General features: G+C 45.5%; 11 non-coding genes across 11 annotated transcripts; 1 reads left to right on the forward strand and 10 right to left on the reverse strand.

The window, feature by feature from the left end:
* Positions 1–3,105: 3,105 nt before the first annotated feature.
* Trnas-gga (transfer RNA serine (anticodon GGA)) lies at positions 3,106–3,177 on the reverse strand. The gene has a single exon. It is a non-coding gene; the product is annotated as a tRNA-Ser (tRNA).
* Positions 3,178–3,471: 294 nt separating this feature from the next.
* On the forward strand, positions 3,472–3,543 carry Trnas-gga (transfer RNA serine (anticodon GGA)). Its single transcript has one exon. It is a non-coding gene; the product is annotated as a tRNA-Ser (tRNA).
* Positions 3,544–10,074: 6,531 nt separating this feature from the next.
* On the reverse strand, positions 10,075–10,147 carry Trnak-cuu (transfer RNA lysine (anticodon CUU)). The gene has a single exon. It is a non-coding gene; the product is annotated as a tRNA-Lys (tRNA).
* A 236-nt stretch (positions 10,148–10,383) lies between these two features.
* Trnak-cuu (transfer RNA lysine (anticodon CUU)) lies at positions 10,384–10,456 on the reverse strand. Its single transcript has one exon. It is a non-coding gene; the product is annotated as a tRNA-Lys (tRNA).
* A 236-nt stretch (positions 10,457–10,692) lies between these two features.
* Trnak-cuu (transfer RNA lysine (anticodon CUU)) lies at positions 10,693–10,765 on the reverse strand. Its single transcript has one exon. It is a non-coding gene; the product is annotated as a tRNA-Lys (tRNA).
* Positions 10,766–11,003: 238 nt separating this feature from the next.
* Positions 11,004–11,076, reverse strand: Trnak-cuu (transfer RNA lysine (anticodon CUU)). The gene has a single exon. It is a non-coding gene; the product is annotated as a tRNA-Lys (tRNA).
* A 1,492-nt stretch (positions 11,077–12,568) lies between these two features.
* Trnak-cuu (transfer RNA lysine (anticodon CUU)) lies at positions 12,569–12,641 on the reverse strand. Its single transcript has one exon. It is a non-coding gene; the product is annotated as a tRNA-Lys (tRNA).
* A 238-nt stretch (positions 12,642–12,879) lies between these two features.
* Positions 12,880–12,952, reverse strand: Trnak-cuu (transfer RNA lysine (anticodon CUU)). The gene has a single exon. It is a non-coding gene; the product is annotated as a tRNA-Lys (tRNA).
* Positions 12,953–13,190: 238 nt separating this feature from the next.
* On the reverse strand, positions 13,191–13,263 carry Trnak-cuu (transfer RNA lysine (anticodon CUU)). The gene has a single exon. It is a non-coding gene; the product is annotated as a tRNA-Lys (tRNA).
* A 5,142-nt stretch (positions 13,264–18,405) lies between these two features.
* Trnak-cuu (transfer RNA lysine (anticodon CUU)) lies at positions 18,406–18,478 on the reverse strand. Its single transcript has one exon. It is a non-coding gene; the product is annotated as a tRNA-Lys (tRNA).
* Positions 18,479–18,716: 238 nt separating this feature from the next.
* On the reverse strand, positions 18,717–18,789 carry Trnak-cuu (transfer RNA lysine (anticodon CUU)). Its single transcript has one exon. It is a non-coding gene; the product is annotated as a tRNA-Lys (tRNA).
* Positions 18,790–23,004: the final 4,215 nt, after the last annotated feature.

Raw genomic sequence — 23,004 nt, forward strand, 5'->3', positions numbered from 1 at the left:
ACCGATAAAAAATGTAACTCGTTACTTTTCCCGTTACTTACTTGTCTCGCCTCCTTTCCCAGATGAGGACGACCCTATAGACTCTTTTGATCTGACGTCACTGTCGCAGACGGCATAGCCTTTACCCCTGCTTGTGGCAGCCATACTTTTGTGCATGGCGCGTGCACGCTACCAGCTTTAACTGTGGTGCGAGCGCGTGCGAAAACAAAAGTATGGCGGACGGAATGAGGTCAGTGAAAAGGGTCTATAGGTATCGAAAGATCCGCTTCGTTTTGTTACTATTGTTATGTTCAGCCCGCACGATTTCATTTCATTTTATTGCACCTGAAGGCGCCCTAAGGGGCATTATGTCAGGGGGAGGGCATGGAATAACAACGAAGTCCAACAAGTAGAAACGACACACACATACACGCACATAAATGGGATGAGCACTTCTGCGTAAGAAGCGTGCACAGTCAAAATATAAAAACATACATATACAGTCAAACTGAAATGTGTACAATCAAACTGAAAAAAACTCTGTAATGGCAGCTTCAAAGTGAGGTCTAGAACTGATTGATACAATGTGAGAAGGTAGCTGATTCCAGTCTTTGATGGTTTTCGGTAAGTAAGAAGAAAGGTAGGTGGTAGTTTTGCAACGATAACATCCAACCTTAAGTAGATGATCTGTTCGGCGGGAGATGTAGTCAGGTGCAGGTAGAAGGGATGACTTAAGTAGGTGATTAGAATAGTATATTTTATGGAACAACAACAGCCGGGAAATCTGACGCCTTTTAGACAAAAGTGGGGAGTCCTACAGAAGATTTGAGGGATGAGACACTCGTGAAGCGAGAATAATTAGTGCAAATGAAGCTGGCAGCCCTATTTTGGATGCCTTCGATGGAGGTAACAAGAGAGGATAGGTGCGGGTCCCAGATTGCAGACGCGTATTCCAGCCGTGGACGTACAAGCGTAGTGTAGGCCAGGCGCTTTAATTTGGGCGGAGCCAGAGAAAGGGAACGACGCAAAAGGCCTAAAGAGCGATTGGCGTCCAATATTATCTTGTTGATATGGGCCTTCCAAGAGGGGTCGGAAGAGATAATAACGCCAATGTATTTTATGGATGAGACTGATTCCGAAGGAAGTCCTGATAATGTGTAAGTATTAACTGTAGGAGATTTACGTCGAGAGAAGTGCACATGCTTACATTTGTCTATATTTAGGGTCATGCACCAGGTCGAGCACGAAGAGGCAATCTTGTCAAGATCAGATTGTAATGCACAAGTGTCATCACTGTCAGATAGTGTGCGGTAAACAACACAGTCATCTGCAAACAAACGAATCTAAGAAGCTAAGGATACCGGGAGGTCGTTGATAAAAATTAGAGAAAGCAAAGGGGCTAAAACGGAACCTTGAGGGATTCCGCTGAGTACGGGGGCGGGAAGAGAAAGGCAGTCGTTGACTACAACTCGTTGGTACCTGGAGGATAGGAAACCGCGCAGCCAGGAAATACCAGGGGATCTAAGTTAAGTTGAGGCAATTTCACAAATAACCTTTGATGGGGAACACAGTCGAAAGCTTTACTGAAGTCTAGAAATAAAGTTTTATTTCAATTTACATTACAGTCACCTATTTTACTGTTGCTCCAGTAGGTCGCGGTTGTAAGGGATTATGATATGACTGTGGTGTGCATAGTGTGCATGGAACACGTGTGGACTAGAGATGGTCGTACACAGTGACCTCTGCGTCATTGCTTCAGTCGAACTCGTTGTGGAACAGAATAACAGATTGGCTTACTGAAAAGTGTTGCCATTGTTGGCAGAAGGTTAAAAAAGTAATTGATTACCAAAAATTGTAATCAGATTACTTGGAAAATTACTTGCTGACAAAATTGATTGATTACGTTAAAATTTACTGAAAAAAGTAATTGATTACTAGTAACGCGTTACGTACAACTCTGGTCTCAACTGCTCGCTCTCGCTAGCAAATGATTCTCGGTGGCCAATGCAAAGTGCTCTGCCACATGGCGTCGTCACACACGAGAAGCCCCCGTGCCAGGTCGCCACCTCTGCGCGCTCTCTTGTAAAGTAATTTTTCCCTCAAATTTACTGTTCCCAAAGGAGGTATTATTTTTCTAACGGTTCGTGAAGGCAGTATCTTCATATGACGCAGAAAAAAAAAGAAAAAGATGGAGTGCCTTCCATGCCCCTTTAACACATCTGTCACTAAGGGTGCGAACGAGCCTCGTATGATTGTGTTCTCAAGAGCTTGGAGTGCAGATTTTGAGCCCGTAAACACAATCCATTCTCGCGGACTAAAATTAACTATATGCTGCAGAAAGAATACAATGACGAAGAACGAATGTTTTCTCTTCGCAGCGCTTTCTCCCATGTGGGGATGACCATGCGTTTTATGCATTTGCTTTCCAAGCTCTTTTCAATAGAGTAGCATAGCAACCCCCCCCCCCCCCCACACACACACACACAAATTGTGTCAGCAAATTTCTTTTTAAAAACGATATCGAAAGAGCGAAGCGAAGAAGGACGAATATTGGAACGTACAACGTTGGGCCGGATTTTTAATTACGGCACGGTAGAAGACAAATGAGAATACGCAGAGCAAAAAGCAGGCGAGCGGAGGATATGTGTTGGCCGCGGTCGAGGAACGTGCTGCAGTGCGTTCTGCTGGAAACAGATATGGGCGACGTGTAATGAGTCTTTTGTTGCGCGAGAAAAGCTTATGAAATAATCCGTGTTGTCAATGTTCATACGCTCGTGGCATCTGTAAATCGGAAAGTTGAGTTTTTGTGTGTGTGTGTGTGTGTCCTGTAAAGACTTGTGCCCGTTGCTCGAAAAAAGTAATTGATTACTGTTACCTCTACGCAAAAAGTAATTGATTACCGTTACCAACTACTCGACTCCAAGTGTAACTGAGTAACGACTAGAAAAGTAACGCGTTACTCCGGTCCTTACGATGCATTCACGCAAATTATACTCATCTTTGTGTGCATCAGGAAACAAAAGAAAAAAAATGTTCAGCAGCCAAACAGCTAAAAGAAAACCACGACAAACAAAAGCGCGTAGGGCAAGTAGATCTGTAGAATGCAAACAACTCAGGGAAAACAGGTGCTGACGCCAGGAATCGAACCTGGGTCTTCTGATATCCGGTCAGATATGCTAACCGCTACACCACACCAGCACGCCGTTTCCCTTGAGCCATTGAGTGCCTCAAGAACAGGGGGGGGGGGGGGACGGACAACCAACCACGCTATTCCCATTCTCTCTTACATCTTTCTCACTCACTCTCTCATTCAGACACGAGGCAGGGCGATTGCAAACGACGTAAACAACGAGATTTGGCCGAGGCAGACCAACAATTAGGGACGACACAGACAAGTAAGCCTCAAACACCCAGAAATTAACGAATGCAAACAACTCAGGGAAAACAGGAACACAGGAAAACAGGAACAAGAACAGGAAAACAGGAACAGGAACTGGTGTGGTGTAGCGGTTAGCATATCTGACCGGAAATCAGAAGACCCAGGTTCGATTCCTGGCGTCAGCACCTGTTTTCCCTGAGTTGTTTGCATTCGTTAATTTCTGGGCGTTTGAGGCTTACTTGTCTGTGCCGTCCCTAATTGTTGGTCTGCCTCGGCCAAATCTCGTTGTTTAGATCTGTAGGTCTACTGTATTTATCGCCCGTGAAGACATTGGCCCGATTGTGGAAGAACATTGGGAGGAACTTCATCATGACTGACTAAGCCTCCAATCGTTCAGGTACCACCACACTGGTGTAGGAAGAGATTATGGAGAGAGGCCCTGATCCTTGAAAGAACCTGAGAGACGTTGACTTGGGGGAGAACATTTGAAAGATAATAATAATCTCTGCGGGAAAAGTAATTAATTACTGAGTAATAGATTACTCCGAAAAGTCGTTGATTACTCGAAAAATTACTTTGACAATGAAGTAACTGATTACCCGAAAAATTATTCAAAAAGTAATAGATTACAAGTAACGCAATTACTTGCAACGCGATACGCACAAGTTTGGTCCTGCAACATGGCGCTGCCGATGAGGATACGGAACCGTAGCTCGACTGAAGTACCGTGCGTGTAGCTCTCTGTTGCCGGCGCCTTTGTCTGTATAAGGGTCCCAATACAACTAGTGTCCCTTATTGAACCTCGCGCCAGTGTGTTGCCGTCTGTATTCCACACGGTGACTCAACGACGTTTAGGCAGTATTTGACTTCGCGATAACGAGACTATGGAAACGTATTTTGCGTGTACAATACGTATACAATAACAAACAACGTTGGGCTGGGTTTTGTGCGCATTCTACCATGTCGTCACTACGTATACAGCGGCACGTATTTTGACGCGAAAACGTCTGTAATTTCGGTTTGGTAGCCAGGTCAAAATTTACGATGCAATGAAATTATGCCGAATACCAAGACGCGATAACTCGGTGACCAATAAACTGAATGGCAACCAAATGACTAGATACGGACAGCTTACACTACACTCTAAATCAGGTAACGCATATGTAACGGTTAAGTACCGCTTGGACAGGAGGTACATTTTTAAAAAAATGTACCTCTTAAAATTAAGAGGTACATGCGCCCTCACATGCGGTACATGTAACGGATAGCGCGCAGCGATTTAGGCCTACCCGTCGGGGCGGTTCCCCTTCTCTACGATATATTAACAGCCCCAGGAAGCTACGCTGTACGATAAATATCAGAAACAAATACCTTTATTCGAAAATTACATCCATTTCAGGGGTGATGCTTGTCCATCGCGAGCGTGCATTGTCATGATGCGCAAACGCCGAACACATGGGGCACAACGTACATGGTTGAACTCTGACCACTGCATATATTCATTCATTCATCATTGCAGCTGCTCTGTGGCCACGCTTCTTTATCTCTTCCACACCTTTGGATTGCTGTTCTTCCCCAACTTCCGTTTCTTCCGCAGAACGTGACACCAACCACAGTAGACGATTGACTCACCCATTTAAGACATCGCCTGGACGTAACCTAGGAGAAAATACAATGTAAAAAAAAATCCAACAACCGAAATAGCTTGCCTGAAAAACATGCCTACTTGCTTCTGTAATCCAGGCGTAAAGTGCAATCTAGGCTCCTCTAGTTCACGCATCAACGTTCGTGCATGAAACACAAAGTTCGTTGTCTCCATCCCTCAGTCGTTGTGCCCAGCCTGCCGGTGATCAGGACCACTGGGAATCAGAGCGAAGATGAAAGAAAATGCGTCCTGCAGACGAATAATTACTTCATAGATATAATACGCACCTTAAATGACTCCAATCTTGAAAGCGTCAAACGAATTTCTTCGAAGACCGAGCAGACTCGTCCTCGCTCCCCGACGTTTCAAAACAAACTGATTTGCAGCGGTTCCAAGAAACGCATTCTTCCCAAACTTGCGATCCCTCACAGTCACGGGTTCTAGTTATTGCACTTCTTTGACAGAATGGTAGTGCCCATCTATTACGGCACTGGCGCATAAAGGAATTTATTGACTGGTATTCGGAATCACACGAAATATTTTTGCAGCGCATGGATATCGTGAGAAGGCGTTCGTACTCATGCGCCGGAAACACGCGGTACACATGAGGTACAGCTGCTATAGATCGCGCTTAAAAGTACCTAGCCGGTACGGATGGGTCTCGGAGCCCTTGTACCGTTTGAATTTCGCAGTGGTCGCGAACTGTACCTGCTGGTTGAGGACTGTACCTCATGAATACCGCTTGGCCCAAGTGCGGGTCCTCTTTCATGCGGTACATATCGGGTGCCGGATTTAGAGTGTAGAGTCACTAAATAGGGGTAGAGAGTACCGCATTCCCTTTCCGCGTCGGAACCGCCGTTCGGTGTCCGCGATTGGAACCGTTCGTGTCACGTGGTTTCTCCTTCCAAGAACTCGCCATCCATGTTGAGTCACCTCCACGCAAAACCGGTTTCCTCGGTTGCGAGCTGGCTGGACTGCGCGTTGTTCTCCACTTGCGAAGGGGGCGATTGGCGTCGCGTTGCTAGGCGACGCAGCTGCGCCTGACTTAAGATCCATGATAGGCAAGCCTGTGCGATGGGTAAGACACGTAAACAAACACAAACACGAAGGCCTCAAAACCAGCAAGACGTTAACAACGAACTTCATGAACATGTAGACGGTGCGAGGGAAGACAAAGAGAGGGGAATAGGGAATTGAGGACAAATGAGTTGAAGGAAGGTCAGAGGAGCCGCTTGAAGGCCGGGTGGATACATACAGACGGCACGCTAATACAATTGGCCACACTCTGTATGGCCAACGTTCCTCTCAAAAGACGTTTTCGCCTGTCTGGTTCCCACGCCAGCACCGCCGTCTGGGACCATAGGGGTTGACAATTATTACAGATTCTTAGATGATCCGACAAATTTGAATATGGGCTGTTTTATGGTGGCCCAACCTTTGGTTAACGCATTGAGACGTTTGACCTATGTATACAAAGCAACAAGCTAACAGGATTCTATATAGAACATTTTTTTGCATAAGGAACAAACTTGATGGTTCTGTGTTCAACATTAGTGCCAGACTCTGGTTTCGAAAGGGGTGTTACACGATCTAACCTGAAGTTGTTCCTAAAGAGGAGACGGACCCCCATCACATTCGACATAGCCTTCAAATTATGTGAAATCTTGTGGTAGTACGGAACTACTGCAGTTTTCTTGTTTTTCTCATTTTCTTCCATTAAGCGTTTCGGGCGAGCTTGAAACTGAGCAAGTAGATTGTTCTGTATTAGCTTAAACTGATATGACTCAAGATGGCGGGCTCCTTCGCCGGCGTGGCTCAGTGTCGCTACTCTACTCCCTATTTAGTGATTCTAGGTTACACCTGTTAGGTTCTAGCCAGGTCCCCCAAACTCACCTTGGAAAAGCGTGCAACGAAGAAGGCTGCCACTAGATACCCCACTGTTGCCGTTCCGGATCACTTCAGCGCGCTAAGTTTAGCGGCAAAATGTTTTTGTTGTTTCTGCGAATGAATCTAGTCTTTATATGTCCAAATAAAACGCGTATAACAACTTTCTCTGTTGTGTTTCACTTTTTGGCCCCGTTTTCAAATGTGTTCAGCGATCAGAAGGATCTAGTGCACGGCTGCGTGCATCACATAGCGTACCTGTCGTACCAGGCGCCGCAGGCGCTGCAGTCGTCCATTTCTCCTTCGGTGACTTGGCCTGGCTTGGATTGTGCTTCAACTGGATCTTTAGCGCGCTACAATCCACGCAAGCCAACGTCTGGTAACAATGGGGTATCTAAGGGCGGCCTCCGGCATTGCACGCATCGGGATAGGAACAAATACATGGGAAAATGGCGACCTTGGGGGACCTGGTTCTAGCTAACGAGGTCATTGCGGTGGCTGACGCGATCTCTGGGTGTGTCGGGCATGTGTGAGAGAGACGGAAATATATATATATATATGGATACCCGTGCTCCGCGTGCGGTATATCTCGCGAACGTGTGCAGCTAGCACGCCGATCGAGGTGTCGTTGCAAAGCGATTGAGAGGTCCTACATCGACATTAAGATATTGTCTTCTCCAGCAATAACCAAAATTTTGTCAATTTGCAAAGTTAAAATTCCACCAACCAAACCATTCTGACAGAATGTCGACATACGTATATGAAACGAAAATGTGATTAGAATAGAAGGAAACATGATTATGAGGTATTGCGCTGTTTTTAACTGCAGGTCGTCATCAGCTACGCTTGGAATCAACTTCCCGAACTATGGCCGAAACACGAGAAGTTTCTAACATCTGGATAATCAAGCTGGGAAACAGAAAACAAGCGCCAGAAGCACTATGAGGCATGTTCGGAGCATTTCCCGAAGCCTACCTAGGAAAATTGTTTCATGAACCACTTGTGATTGCAAAGATTTCTCCTGTCCTGAATTCCAAAGCAATCAAAAGTGAATATGATAACTCAGCTACCTCCGTATTTATTCATAGATTGTTATCGTATTACATTGTTTTCAGGAAAAGGGTCAAATCCGTGCGGCTGATTTATATAAAAAATCGATTCAATCAAAAAATCCAGTTTTCTTTTTTTTAAATTGTAATTTTTTTGCAACCCTGATAACTCGACTTCGCAGCCTTTCGTCATCTTGTCAGACACTGTCTCAGAAGCTCTCGCATTTGACGAGATCTCCCTATGGAGAGTCGCTGTCAGAGGCGGTATAGCTGGGGCGGCGTGCATGCGCGCGGCGAGCCGCATGCAGTTCCACATCTCTACCGAGCGTGTGTATGGGCCCTAACAGAACCAATATTGCCCACGGCAGTCAGGATCGCATCAGCTTGGCTGACAGCTTGGGGGAAGGCGAGCTTATGCTCGCTTGCTGCATGGAACGATGCTGCGATAAAAGAGTTTCATATCTTTTCATACGACGATACATTGAACGATGTGTCCAACGAAATACTCCGTGTTGACTACGGAACACGAAGTCGATGCCTTGCTGTAACGTTTGAGCTGCATTTTTGAGTTCACTCTCACGGATTCGAGAAGGTCAGCAAAGGAGGTCGTTGCAGCCGTCTTATAGTAGCATCTTCAGGGGATACGTGATGTTGGTGACAGGTTTTTCTTTAATTCTCGAGCGAGATACGCCAGACGACATTTGTTCGGTAGAGTACCTCTAGCTAGCTGTACCTCGCAAGCTCGCCATTCATCAGTTTTTAGTACCATATGGAGTGACGATGACCAACTGTTTGCTGAAGGGCTGACACTCACACCGAGCATGTGCTAAAATTCCAGCTTGTCTATATGGCAAGCTTCTCAGGAGAAAACCGGTGGAACCAGTTGGACAACCGGTGATGGACCAGTGGACAACATCATGTTGCATGGATTTCGACCACTCTATCACGAAAGGTAATTGTTTCAGAAGATGGACATATGATGGCCCCTAGCCAAAGAGACGTCTCAGTGAAATGTGGGAGAATTGCGAAACGAACTACTGTGACCAGCGATCAACGTGGTGGACTGAAAGCGATGACGTTGCGCAACATCGACCAAAACCCCAAAGCGATCCAAGAAATCCGTGCTGGAGGCTCACAACGGCCATGGTGAAACGCCATGGAACCATGTTATGTTAACTTACGTATTTTGCGCCAGTGAGTACGTAGAACACCGCACTTAGAACAACCTGCTGCTCCCTTAGGCCGGAGTCACACTGGTTATACATTATACATTATACACCAACATCCCGTCATACATGTACGACGAACGCGTATAACAAACATCCCTTAAACATGTATGATCATACAGTGCTGGTCACACTGCTTAAACACCGGCAAAACATGTTTTAAAACACGTGTGTATAACCAGTGTGACCGTGCCGTCATACAAGCAAGCGCTCTGACTATGTTTGACAACATGTTGTCAAACACACGACGATGTATTTGGGCACTGCCGAAAAACGGTGATGGACAAGTTGTATAAACGGGCGTATTCGCCACGACAGTTTTCGTTCGCACGAGTCAGTGTCAACGACATCGTGATGCGCGTGAGTTATTTTGCACGAGTAAGTTGTAAGTCAGTGTTCGCGACATTGTGTTGCACGTACGTTCAAAATGGCGACCTCTTTGCCTGCGCACATGGAGCATGAAACAGTCGAAAATCAGCCAGTGCAGCCCCGTCTTCGTCGTCTTCGTACATTTTGAATTGCGATGTCCGCGAATGGAAGTTATATAAGCTCCTGGGTTGGTTACTGTGACACTGACGTGTGTCAAACATCAGTGTTTAAGCCACTCCCACTGTAATTGTTTAACCAGTGTGACCGATGTTTGAACGACACATGCTCGAGGCGATGTATAATCATACAAGCGTTTGAATCGAACGATGTTGTCAAACAAGAATTGTATGACCAGTGTGACCGAGCATTATACATACGCCATACATGTTTGAAGACATATGTTGTCATACATGTTTGGAGCACGTGTATAACCAGTGTGACTCCGGCCTTAGAGGTCTATTATCTTGACATTACAATGATTTAGAGCGCAGTTGAACGTGATGGATATTGAATTCTGGAGGAGTCGTACATGGTAAAATGAAACGCCCAACGTGGAGCTCGAACCCACGACCCCGAGATTAAGAGTCTCGTGCTCTACCGGCTGAGCTAGCCGGGCTACACGACCATTTGACACAGGGAGTGCAGAAGCGCCATGCACCTTAGTGTTTTTTCTATTATTAATTTAAGATAAATTAATTGATGAATTTTGAGTCAACAAGTACGTAGAACACCGCATTTACAACAACCTGCTGCTCCCTTAAAGGTCTATTATCTTGACATCACAATGATTTACAGCGCAGTTGAGCATGATGCATATTGAATTCTGGAGGAGTCGTACAGTGTAAAACAAAACGCCCAACGTGGGGCTCGAACCCACGACCCCGAGATTAAGAGTCTCGTGCTCTACCGACTGAGCTAGCCGGGCTACACGACCATACGACAGAGGAAGAGCAGAAGCGCCATGCACCTTAGTGTTTTTTCTATTATTAATTTAGGATACATTAATTGATGAATTTTGAGTCAACGAGTACGAAGAACACCGCATTTACAAGAACCTGCTGCTCCCTTAAAGGTCTATTATCTTGACATTACAATGATTTAGAGCGCAGTTGAGCGTGATGAATATGGAATTCTGGGGGAGTCGTACAGTCTAAAACAAAACGCCCAACGTGGGGCTCGAACCCACGACCCCGAGATTAAGAGTCTCGTGCTCTACCGACTGAGCTAGCCGAGCTACACGACCATGTGACAGAGGAAGAGCAGAAGCGCCATGCACCTTAGTGTTTTTTTCTATTATTAATGTAAGATTAAATTAATTGATGAATTTTGAGTAAACGAGTACGTAGAATACCGCATTTACAACAACCTGCTGCTCCCTTAAAGGTCTATTATCTTGACATTACAATGATTTAGAGCGCAGTTGAGCGTGATGAATATGGAATTCTGGGGGAGTCGTACAGTGTAAAACAAAACGCCCAACGTGGGGCTCGAACCCACGACCCCGAGATTAAGAGTCTCGTGCTCTACCGACTGAGCTAGCCGAGCTTTTTTTTTAACCTTTTTATTTCAGAGGTGACATGCAACAATGATTAAAAGTACATACCTCTTTAAAAGACTGAGCTCCGGCTTGGAGCCAGTTGACAACAAAATTCTTCTAACCACCTGGGCACCAGGCCCTTGAACTCAGAATAGCGTTTCATTTCTAACAGTTCTTGCGTTAAGTAAATCATCGGAGCATTAACCGGCTCTTCGTTTCTTAAGGCAACCACAACTTTCCACAAACAGAACATTGCTACTACACGTAGAACGTCGTATCGTGGGCCTGTTTCTTCCTCTAGTGGCAAATAACGAATGGTGTGCGGATTTAGCTTCAGTCGTTTCCTGATTGCTCTGCCTATATCGTCCCAGAAAAACTGGGCCTCCGTACAGTACATAAACACATGTTCGATGGTCTCAGGTTCTTTGCAATACCTACAGTTGACGGACCATGGGACAAATATGCCTTTTGACTGCAACCATGTTTTTACTGGCAAGGTGTTCGTGTGGACTTTGAAGAAAAACGTTTTAATCCTTGGCTTGATTGCCATCTTCTTTACCCGGCATAAGATGTCAGCTCCCGGACTATTCGCAGCTATTTGTCTGTAGATGGGCTCGGGAAACACACACTCAATCAGATCCGCTCGAAGCTTGGTCTTCTTCACACTGAAAAGGTAGTCTGCCGAAAACCTTGCCAACAAAAAACGTATACTTCCCACAACTTCCTTATAAAACCCATTTAGTGCAAAGACCCGCCTGTTTGTAGCAACAACAATTTCTGGTAGGTACAAGTATCCTATGCTCTGCAACATTGTTCCTATCACTGGGTGTCTGCATTTGCGGTAGAAGAACAGTCTCATAATCACTTGCGTGACAAACAGATGTCGCAGTCCAACTCCTCCTTGAGATACAGCCCTAAACAAATTGTCCCTTCGCATCGCTTCGAAGTTCGACTTCCATATCATTGTTGCAAAGACTCTATGAAATTGCTGGATCTGTTTCCTCGAACACTGTAGCACCTGAAGCCAATACATCAGTTTTGCCACCAAAAACACATTGCATACACTGGTACGCTGAAAAATAGACAGTTCCCTTCCTTTACATATATTCGCATGTGTTCTTACTTTTCTACACAATTCTGTCCATATCCTGTTGGTGTTTCTAGATTCTTGCAGTGGGACCCCCAAATAAACGGTTGGTTTGCATTGCCACTTTATTGAGCTAGCCGAGCTACACGACCATGTGACAGAGGAAGAGCAGAAGCGCAATGCACCTTAGTGTTTAAATGCGGTGTTCTACGTACTCGTTGACTCAAAATTCATCAATTAATTTAATCTTAAATTAATTGATGAATTTTGAGTAAACGAGTACGTAGAACACCGCATTTACAACAACCTGCTGCTCCCTTAAAGGTCTACTATCTTGACATTACAATGATTTAGAGCGCAGTTGAGCGTGATGAATATGGAATTCTGGGGGAGTCGTACAGTGTAAAACAAAACGCCCAACGTGGGGCTCGAACCCACGACCCCGAGATTAAGAGTCTCGTGCTCTACCGACTGAGCTAGCCGAGCTACACGACCATGTGACAGAGGAAGAGCAGAAGCGCCATGCACCTTAGTGTTTTTTTTTATTATTAATTTAAGATTAAATTAATTGATGAATTTTGAGTCAACGAGTACGTAGAACACCGCATTTACAACAACCTGCTGCTCCCTTAAAGGTCTATTATCTTGACATTGCAATGATTTAGAGCGCAGTTGAGCGTGATGAATATGGAATTCTGGGGGAGTCGTACAGTGTAAAACAAAACGCCCAACGTGGGGCTCGAACCCACGACCCCGAGATTAAGAGTCTCGTGCACTACCGACTGAGCTAGCCGGGCTACACGACCATGTGACAGAGGAAGAGCAGAAGCGCCATGCACCTTAGTGTTTTTTTCTATTATTAATTTAAGATTAAATTAATGGATGAATTTTGAGTCAACGAGTACGTAGAACACCGCATTTACAACAACCTGCTGCTCCCTTAAAGGTCTATTATCTTGACATTACAATGATTTAGAGCGCAGTTGAGCGTGATGAATATGGAATTCTGGGGGAGTCGTACAGTCTCAAACAAAACGCCCAACGTGGGGCTCGAACCCACGACCCCGAGATTAAGAGTCTCGTGCACTACCGACTGAGCTAGCCGGGCTTTTTTTTTTTTTCATTTCCACCTTTATTTTTCAGAGCTTACTACTCTGAGTCACGTCGACTCAATACCTCGCAATACCATGCACAATACGACAAAATCACAGAGGGAGAATACGATGTTTCTCCTCTATACCGGACACGTTAATAACACAATTTCTACAAAACATTCAGCCTTTCGCAGACTGTATCTAACCACTCAGGCACTTCTAAGAGCTGAGTACAAGCTAACTTTACCTGCAGTAGTTCGGCTTTGAAATATTTCATAGGAGGACACAAGGGCTCTTCGTTCCTATCGGCCATACGAAGCTTCCACAAACAGTACATGGCAACAAGAAGAACGATATCGTATCTCACATTTTCACCGGGGCGTAATGGGAGGAAGCGGATAGTGTGAGGATTAAGCGAAAGACGGCGCTTAAGGACTTTGAACTGTAAGTCATCCCAAAAGAATAAAGCTTCTGTGCAGTCCAGAAAAAGGTGATCGACAGTCTCGGGCGTGTTGCAAAATCTGCAATTCACGGACCACGGAACATAGAATCCCTTCTGTCGAAGCCAAGCTTTCACGGGCAGTGTGGACGTGTGTAATTTAAAGAAAAATGACTTCATGTTGGGCTTGACCGGCATCTTCCTGACTCTGCACAATACATCCGTGCCGTGCCATCCGGAGGGGATTTGACGGTAGACGGGCACAGGAAAGAGTACATCGAGAAGATGAGCTACCAACGTTTTCTTGGCGACAGAAAAGAGTTACTCTAAGCTGAATCTAGCCTTCAAGAAGTTTAGGCTCTCGACAACCTCTTTGTAGAACCCGCTTAAGCGTAGACTTTCTTCGTGAAACCCAACATATATATCGGGAATGTAGTTGTACGCAAGGGCCCGCTTGATGGTTTCCAGAATCGGGTGTGAACTCTGCCTATAAAAAAACAGTCTCATGACGAGTTGCTTGATGTAGAGATGCTGTAAGCCTAGTCCGCCGTCCTTGACTTTCTTGAACAGGTTTTGTCTTCGCATCCTTTCGAACGTTGAACACCATATTGTGGTGGCAAATATGCGATGACAACGATGTATAATTTTGCGGGAGCATTGCAGGACTTGCAAGAGGTAAATCAGCTTAGCGGCCAGAAAAACATTGGACACAGAAGCTCGTTGAAACATTGAGAGATCTTGTTTTTTCCAGGTCGAAGCATGTGTCCTAATGTTTTGTAATCGCTCCGACCACAAGGAGGTCGTGTTACAACTTTTGTCTAACGGGACCCCAAGGTAGCAAGGACCACGGGTTTGCCACTGAACGCCACAAAAGAATTCCGGGGCTGTTCCCCATTGCCCGCACCGTATCCCCAGAGATTTGTCCTTGTTTAGACGTGCCCCAGAGACTTGACCAAACACATGAAGTTCGTGAATAACTTTGACGACACTTGGCTTGTCTGTCACGAGAAACGCAAGGTCATCCGCGTACGCCACGACCTTCACCACAGCGTCGCGAAGCTCGAAACCACGTATATCATCACGAGAGATGATACGCTGGCATAACGGCTCAAGGTATAGATCAAATAGTAGGGACGACATGGGACAGCCTTGTCGTACTGAAGCTCGAAGGGGCACTGGCGCGGTAAGAGTGCCGTTAATTACCAGGCTCGTTGCAACCTGTTCATAGCACAACTTGATTCGGCTTACGAACTTGTCTCCCATGTTGACGTAATGCAAGAGCGAAAACAAATAATCGTGACACACCCGATCAAAAGCCTTAGAGAGGTCCACTTGCAGCAGGGCTACATGACTTCCTTCAAGTCGACACCAGTCTAGAACTGAGCGGACAACATGGATGTTTGTTTGTATGGTCCTGTTCCTGATTGCGCATGTCTGATGATCGCCAACAAGTTGTGTCACCACAAGCTGGAGCCTGGCAGCAAGTACTTTGGCATACACCTTATAGTCCACATTACAGAGTGCGATAGGCCGATAATCGGTCACCTTGGGTAACCGTGTCTCCGCCACTTTTTTGGGTATGAGCACAGTATGGGACCTTCGAAAACTGTGCGAGAAGATCCCGTTACTCTCAGCTTCCGCGTAGACGCATTGTAGAATGGGCACCAGCAGGTCCACGTACCGCTTGTAGAACTCAGCTCCCAAGCCATCAGGTCCAGGAGAACGGTTAAAATTCAAACTCTGTATTGCAGAATGGATTTCCGCCTCTGTAACTTCAGCGTCCAGGACATCTTTCTCTTGCTCGTTTAACTTGGGCATATGAGAGAGAAACGACTGGATCAAATCGTCGTCCACCGTGGCAGTTGGCCTCCCAAACAGGTTCTCATAGTAGTCAACAAATATTTGTTTCATGCGTTCAAGGTCTGTGACAACATGTCCTTGGTCCACCAACCGCGTGATGAGTCGAGAGCCGGTGTGCTTACGCTCTCCTGCAGCATGACTTTTAGACGCGGTCATATCCGGCAAAAACCTCTTCGTTCTCGATCGTACCCTCGCGCCTTCATACCGATTGTTGTTGAAAAGTTCAAGACGGAGACGAATCTCATTTAAATCTTCCAAGAACGTCCCAGGGTTATCTGCTTCCAGTCTTGTGAGTTCTTGTTGTGCTTCCTTTAACATGTTCTCTTCATACATTTCTAGGTAGGCTAGCACGTTACTTCTCTCTATAGCAAAGGCTCTCACGTCTTGTTTGAATGTTTCCCATTTAGCAGCCCAATTTCGCGGGTCATGTTGAAGCCGTGAAAGATTGGCCACCACGCGCTCATCAAAAACTGGATCTTGGAGCAACCTAACGTTCATCTTCCACAACTTCCATGACCTGGGGCTGCCCAGCCTAGGAGGGCGACACCCAATAGCGACCTTCACGAGGCAGTGATCAGTAAAATAAACAGGGTGCACTTCGTACTCACACACCGTATTCCACTGAGCGACAGAAAGATAAATACGATCCAGTCGTGCGTGCGATGTACCTTGAAAGTGAGTGTATCTTATCACTGGCTGTGTGCTGTATTCGCAGGCATCTCTTAAACCATAATCACGTGCTATTCGCTGCAGACACTCGGCACTGCGGTCCTTCGCTTGAGAGGCAACGCTCCGGTCACTAGTTGACAGCACGCAGTTAAAGTCCCCTAAAACGACCAGGTTACCACGGGCTTGCAAATATTGCGTTAAGGATTCGAAGTACGCACACCTTAAGGTTGCATCATTGGGAGCATAGATAACTAGAATCCTCCAAGGCGTTCTGTCAATAAGGATATCAAGCATCACAGCCCTACCGTCGTTGTCCACCGCGTGATAAACGTGAGTGTAGCCTAGGCGTTTTCGCACGAGAAGGAGAATACCTGCTGAGTAGCCCACAGCCTCACTAACAACAACGTCGAACTCATCGAGAAAATACTGGGATAACATCTGCTCAGTGTTTTCCGGAGAACCTAGTTTTGTTTCTTGGAGTGCGAAAATGTCGACATGTGGGAAGCTGTCAAGGAGTCTTTTCAGTTGATACTGTCGCTTTTTTGTATTCAAACCCCTGACGTTAAGTGTGGCAAATGTAAGTTGTGGAGGCGTCATTAGGAGAGTGGGGAAGCGTACATGCAGGATGGGCAAACAAGAGGAGTGAGTTCGTAGCAGTAGACTTACCGCGCTTGAAGAAGTCAAACTGCACAGTCACAAGAACCGAGTCTTAAAACAAGGGAAACGTACAATGCAACGACACACAACAGCACAATGTGACAACATGTCAGCACAGCAAACAGCACTATTCCGACTGAAAGCCGACATCGTCGAGGGCAGAGTGCCCCACTTCGACAATCTTGACGGGCAATGTCGCCGGAGGTGATCTTCTACCCTTCTTCCTTCTCGGGGTTACCCATTGGTCGTTATCATCGTCTTCTACGCGGGTCTCGGCCCAGTTGTTGCAATTTCCACCTTCCAGGACTGGGACTTGTGAAGGACCATCTCCTGGTACTGGGTGTGGTTCCGACGAGGACGGACATCCATTTTCCACCAACTTCTGAGGCTGACTCACTGAGAGGGGGGCCGACGATGTCGGCTGAGGCAGAGCAGCGGGCTGAAGCGGAGCACTGGGTACACAAGGCGACGGATTGCTGTCGGCATCGTCATCAAGTTCTATGTCCATCTGATCGCTGTGGCTGGTGTGTTGACGAACCTGAGACGCATAGGTCACGACACATTCATCATCCGCATGGCCAAAGCGACGACAAACCTTGCACCACGGGGTGTGGCACTGCTTCCGAATATGGCCGACTGCTTTGCACCGCAGACACAGGGGTGGCCTACCTGGGACGGCAACTAGAATCTGACATCCGGCGATAAACATCTGATGCGGCAAGTTATCTGCCGTTACACCACGCTTCAAAGTAATAAACATCTGTCAAGTGGTCGTCTCAGCGCCCTCAAAGAAAGAGTCTCTCCACCGTTCTCGAGTGATATTCTTCACAACACCAAAACGGTCTAAAGCAGCCTCAACAGCTTCGTCAGGTACATGCTGCGGAAGCCAATGTAGCTTGATTTGAAGCTCTTTTTTGTGGGGGTCTAGAATGACGCAGCGTTTCCCTTTTACTGTCACTTCCCCAAGGGTTAGCAACTCGTCCCTCGCAGCCACATTATCGAAGGTCAGGGCCCACAGATGATTGTATACGAAGGGACCAACTGATGTAACCTGACTCCGGTTCACTTTGTCCTTGAGTGCATCACTAAAATGACCAATGTTGTACGGTCGCCCAGCGGGGTCCGCGTGTAGGAAAACTGTATTCAAGGCAACAGTACCTGAAGGAATCATTGGCAGAACAAATTTATATCCATCATCCCGGCTAGGCCTAGCCGTAGAAGCCGCTCGATCAGAGCACATATTTCTTGCGTCCGGCCGACTCGCACGAGCTCGCAAAAAAACGCTAGCCGGGCTACACGACCATGTGACAGAGGAAGAGCAGAAGCGCCATGCACCTTAGTGTTTTTTTCTATTATTAATTTAAGATTAAATTAATGGATGAATTTTGAGTCAACGAGTACGTAGAACACCGCATTTACAACAACCTGCTGCTCCCTTAAAGGTCTATTATCTTGACATTACAATGATTTAGAGCGCAGTTGAGCGTGATGAATATGGAATTCTGGGGGAGCCGTACAGTGTAAAACAAAACGCCCAACGTGGGGCTCGAACCCACGACCCCGAGATTAAGAGTCTCGTGCTCTACCGACTGAGCTAGCCGGGCTACACGACCACGTGACAGAGGAAGAGCAGAAGCGCCATGCACCTTAGTGTTTTTTTCTATTATTAATTTAAGATTAAATTAATGGATGAATTTTGAGTCAACGAGTACGTAGAACACCGCATTTACAACAACCTGCTGCTCCCTTAAAGGTCTATTATCTTGACATTACAATGATTTAGAGCGCAGTTGAGCGTGATGAATATGGAATTCTGGGGGAGTCGTACAGTGTAAAACAAAACGCCCAACGTGGGGGTCGAACCCACGACCCCGAGATTAAGAGTCTCGTGCTCTACCGACTGAGCTAGCCGGGCTACACGACCACGTGACAGAGGAAGAGCAGAAGCGCCATGCACCTTAGTGTTTTTTTTCTATTATTAATTTAAGATTAAATTAACGGATGAATTTTGAGTCAACGAGTACGTAGAACACCGCATTTACAACAACCTGCTCCTCCCTTAAAGGGTCTCTGACCAGAACCTGGTCAATGTCTTTGTTTGTATGGATAACGAACCTATATGGTGCCTCCAGGTTACAACTGAAACGTTTCGTTTCTGCGGAGCCGCAAACTATTCCAAACAAGGAGCCGAAAAGCGGTTTCGATTTCTGCCCTCAACTCGTGCGATCAGCGCAAAACTCTAGCTATTATGCAGTGGTTTTCCCATGTGTATGACGTCAAACGCCCGCGACGTTTATTGGTGGAAAGTCCACACCAAAAGTTCGGGTGATTTCCGCAACTTCCGTATTGCTGGGTGCTTTTTCAATATGGACGCGGAAGCACAGCGGAGTCGAGAAGTCAGCTTTTCAGCTACCTTTCAGCAGCTGAGAGGCACCTGCTACGTGCAGCAGAGTTTGGAGGCCTTGCTTTTGAAATGTTGAGCCGCGAGTCGACTTCAGCATGAAGAGGAAGTTCCAACGACAGACTGTTAGATGAGCTTTCAGCATCCATCACGATGAAGCACATGAACAGTGTGTGTAAATTTCATGTTTGACGGCGCCGTGTAAAGGGGCCGGAGTGGTTCATTGCATAATAATGCCGAAAGAAGTCGAGTGCTTATGTTGCAAGGAGCTGCTCCTAAAGTAGCATATATTTAGAACTTCGAGGGCAGCACGAACCTACCGCTCATATTCACAAGTAAGAAGCGTACGTGTCTCGTGCACAATCATGCTGGTTGGTTTCAATACAAAATAGTTTTTCTGAACTTTCCGTTATTGTTCGTCACTTATTCAGAAAGACTGCAGCTGAATTAATACTCGGCGTCCTACTAGCTTTAGCTTTGTTCAAAGCTTGCGTGTCTCATACAGGAAATAGATACGTACACTACATACCAACAGTTCGTGAGATGGATGTTGCACAGACTTGACAAAAACAAGAGAACTGTTATACCAGTCTGCGCGGTGAACAGGATACGCAAAGCCTTTCCCATAGTAACTACTACATGCTTTAAATACCCAAGATACTAGGTGGAAGTACCCCCTACAGGGGGTGCCCTTGCAATTTCAGCTGTAGACACATGTCGGTAATGATGCAACTATAATAATGACCCCCCCTCCCCCCGAACTTTTTTCAACACTCCTCCATCCTTGGGATTCTGGATAAACCACTGTGCTGACCGATGACACAAAGCACCATCTCATCAGCCTGCTCCGCCTAGTAAGAATTACATTGGACTCTCAATTCCACCACACCACAAATCCAACCCTGTTCTGACGCATCCTTTTGTCCACCCATTCAGTCAATATGTCGTAAGTGTTGTTCGAACTCTTACTGTCTGATAGCACCCAAATAGTATCGTTTAAGCACCTCAAGTATTTTAATGATCATTATGTGGAAGTAAATCACACTGTTATGCAGGTTACCCTGTGTGTGACCTTGGTTCCTGCTCTCAGTCCTCCAGAAGTGCTCACTACACAAGTTGACTATCGAAAACCTCAATCTTCCATGCATGATGTAAAACCCCAGTTCGCTTGCTTCCTAGCCATTTTTTTATTCTAAATTTTCCTTTTGTGTGCAAAATGCACACCCAGTTCGAGTAGGATGTAGACCTTGAGGAACCAAGCTTTGTATCTTGGGCTGCTCAAATACTCAAATAGGCATGTTTTAGTCGAAGATGATGTAACATGAAATGTGGTTCATATAGTTTATTGTGGCACTCAGATAATATCTTCATAATATGTCTGCAGAGATTGCTCCAAAATAGCATATGTGATGCAGCGTTATACATTATTGGGCTTCTGGGGAAAATCATGATTCACCTGATACAGACGGCAGCCTTTGTAACGGTGTCTGACACATTTTTAGCAGCCAGTGTTTTAAAATATGCATTAAAAATGCTCCAACTATGAAGGTATCACGAAGTTCTTCATTTCATTTGTTTACTTAAAGACCCTTGTGAAGGGACTTACATAAATGCGGGAGGTTTTTTATCAAAAAAAGACAAATACCAAAATGATGCAAACAAAATTCGTTCACTCACCACAAAGAAATTCATTCGATCTGAAAACGATCATAGCACTTGGAAATAAATGACGATACATTTTGTTCTGATGCTATGTGGGCAGGAACGTCATTCCAGTTTGACACCATCAGCTGGTGTGGAGAGTAGAGGAATTTTTTTGTTTGTGTAGGTGGAGCAAGTACTTTGTGCGAGTCATCAAGTCTTGGAAGTAACTTGTGAGGATATTGACAGTAAGTGGGGTGGGGAGGAGTGTGACTGTGATATAACTTATGAAAGAATGCCAGGCCTGATACCTTTCATCTGGTAATCAAAGGAGTAAGAAAGAGTTTGGCTTTAATGGCTGAGACGCTGGAAAAAGGATGATAATCACGAGCAACAAACCGTGCGGTTCTGTACAAATTCTACTTTGTCGATTAAGAGATGTTGGGATGGGTTCCAGATTGCAGAGGCATATTCCACTTCTTTTGAACATGGCAGTTGATGTTCTGAGACTGGAACACATAGAAAAGGCAAATACATACAAAGCATCAAGTGCCTAAGAAATGAATGATGAAAGAAGGCAGTCACTGGAAAGGTTAGCCAGTAGTAGGACTTGAACCCACATCTTCTGTATTACCGATCCAGGGCCCTTACCAATTGAGCTAAGCTAACATGCCTCTCCAGTGACTTCCAAGGGTGCAGATGTACCCTAGGAATAGGTTTATGGGCAGGAGAACATTAGTCACTGTTATTATACAGGCATAGCTCTCTGTCCAGTATGATCACCGCAGAGCACATTTACAGGAACTCACAGGCACAAAACTTGCATAATAAATATGTAATAACGTCAAACAGCTATTATATATAATAACTGGGACATGGAACTCCAACAGCAGATGGTCTGGCAGTACAACACAGGTAATCTTGCCATCACTATATTTTTCCCAAAATGCTGAAAATAAATCGATAGAATTACTGCAGTGAACTGCTCAATTTTTCACCTCAGATATATTTTTAGCACTCTGTCTTTCGTGTTTCAAAATATACATGCATCGAACCTGCAGGAGCTTGTGTGTGTAAGTAGAGTCACACATCTCATGTGCAACAGGCAGATCTAAGTTGTATTGAGATATGTCAGTTCCTTATGCGTGCTCACCACCTGTAGATTCCTTTAAAGGGAACAAAAAACTTTTGATTAGTAACAACTTCACGCTATATACCACATTTATAAAAGAAATTGATCCCGTACCTGACGGACAACTGTCATGACCATTGCCAGATGTCTTCCTCTCCTGTTCCTTCCACTTCCATGAAGTCATCACCCTAACATTGTTAAAAAAGCCACATAAATGCGATAACTGAGATATTACTACTACGAGCGTACAGCAAATCACAAACACATAAATAAAATACACAATTGCACCGAGCTGTCCACATTTTCACACACACACACAAAAAAAATACATAACAGAGTGGACTGTCTCTAATAACACTTCAACAAGTTTGTGTAACTCTGTTTTGAAACTGGACACACCAAGGCCATTTCCAATCAGCTGAAAAAAATTGTTCGGAAGAGGAACAGTTTCTGCTGATTTCTGTAGTTGGTCCGTAGCAGTGGAACCTTGTAAGGTGGTACAGTGATAGATTTCATACCGTAATGGCAAGTGTTTGGGATGGCGCTAAAAGATCCTGAATTTGCAAGGCAATTTTGTGTAAATGTCTGATTTCCAAGTGAACGCTTTGTCTACTGTATTTTGCATGTCTTGAAGGAGCTGAGGGGCTGGATGGATGGATTGTAGTGGCACCCCTGCTGGGCCTCTTTGCAACGAGGGTCCAGCACATTGCACCTGTAGACAACCTGTAGACATGGTTGTCGTATACCAGGCATTCTTTCTTTTTTTGTGTACTGCAATTTTATTGTAGTTGCCCTCTGTGGTGTTTCCCCAGATTAGACAACAATAGTACAGCTTGGGGTAAACTAAGGATTTCAACTGCATTGGTTTAGAATCCAGAACCCTTCTTTACTATGTGCAGTATGTTGCATATTATAAGGAAAACAAATAGAAGAAAACTTGTACCTGATCCCTGCCT

Source organism: Ornithodoros turicata, chromosome 1 (genome assembly GCF_037126465.1).
Source record: "Ornithodoros turicata isolate Travis chromosome 1, ASM3712646v1, whole genome shotgun sequence".
Lineage (NCBI taxonomy): Eukaryota > Metazoa > Arthropoda > Arachnida > Ixodida > Argasidae > Ornithodoros > Ornithodoros turicata.